We start from the raw sequence: 1,177 nt of genomic DNA, 5'->3' as shown, positions 1-1,177 counted from the left end.
GATGGAACAGTAGCGTTCTTTCAAGGGCCATAGTGAGTTCATCCGAGTCATTTCAGCTGGACGTAGTACGGCTACCGTCACGCTGCGAGCTTACGACTGCAGGACCCAACCAAGGACCTTTTCCGTAGCAGGAGAAGACACACATCAAGGCTCAGGTTGGCCCTTTTAGAATACTTGTAGTAGCTTTTACAGGCTTCGTGTACGCTAGCTTCCCGCAACGAAACAAAGAAACACAAACGGTTAGTAAACTCCAATTGGTAATGCAGTGCAACGTACTTGAAACGTCTGAGACCAGTCAAATATGTTTTTTTTCGCGCACCCAACTTAATAATGCCAAAGCTCCTCCCCTTGCATAGCTATAATCGTATAGGAAAACAAAAAATAAGATAGAACATTAGAGCTGAATGAATATGAACAGGCCAAAGTGACATAACATAATAATCTCATAGGTTCAGCGCAGCAAACATCTATTGGTATTCTAGGATTCGGCAGCTATTTGTCTGCTAGAGTCTATAAGTAAATATATAAACATTGAGATGAGAAGGCTTTTCAAGGTTGCTGTACTTTACAACAATTTATTGTATTTTTTCCAAGCCCTATTTAATTTTAGAGCTTTCGTAGTCACCCGTCTCTCACTCAGTTGGACATCTGTCAAGCGATTTTACGTCGTCATCGTCATAATTAGACCTTCATAGCGCTTAATATGAAGTATAGCGTTTCAAGCAGCGATGTGGACAACAGGAACATTTATTATACCTTCATCCAGTGCGGCAGTATGTTCAGTCACATATGGATTTTATTATCCTATAGCGTTTGAAGTTGCCTATATTTTTTGCTCCACCTACATTTATGTACATGTCGAATCTTATAAGAATATGTGCTTTTAATTAGTTTCAATTTAAAAATCGTATCCATATAGCTTAATCGTCTCCCGGATTGCCCCGTCCGCTAGTCTCTTCGTCAACCATCATCTCTATGTAGATAATGATCATGGCTAGTCGCCCGACGTGATGGAACTACGAAAATCCGTCATTGCTACTGCTACAAGGTTTTAAGGCAGCTTCAATCGGAGACATTGGGGGATCGACATCATTAACTAGTGCGAGGCAGTCCTACCGAAGCCAGGTGGCGGCTTAAGGCTGAATTCTGCTTAGTTGTTGTGTCTCTTATAGCCCAG

The sequence above is a fragment of the Varroa jacobsoni genome, unplaced genomic scaffold, assembly GCF_002532875.2.
Source record: "Varroa jacobsoni isolate VJ856 unplaced genomic scaffold, vjacob_1.0 scaffold_1474, whole genome shotgun sequence".
In the NCBI taxonomy this organism is placed as follows: Eukaryota; Metazoa; Arthropoda; class Arachnida; order Mesostigmata; family Varroidae; genus Varroa; species Varroa jacobsoni.
This window is presented reverse-complemented; position numbering follows the sequence as displayed.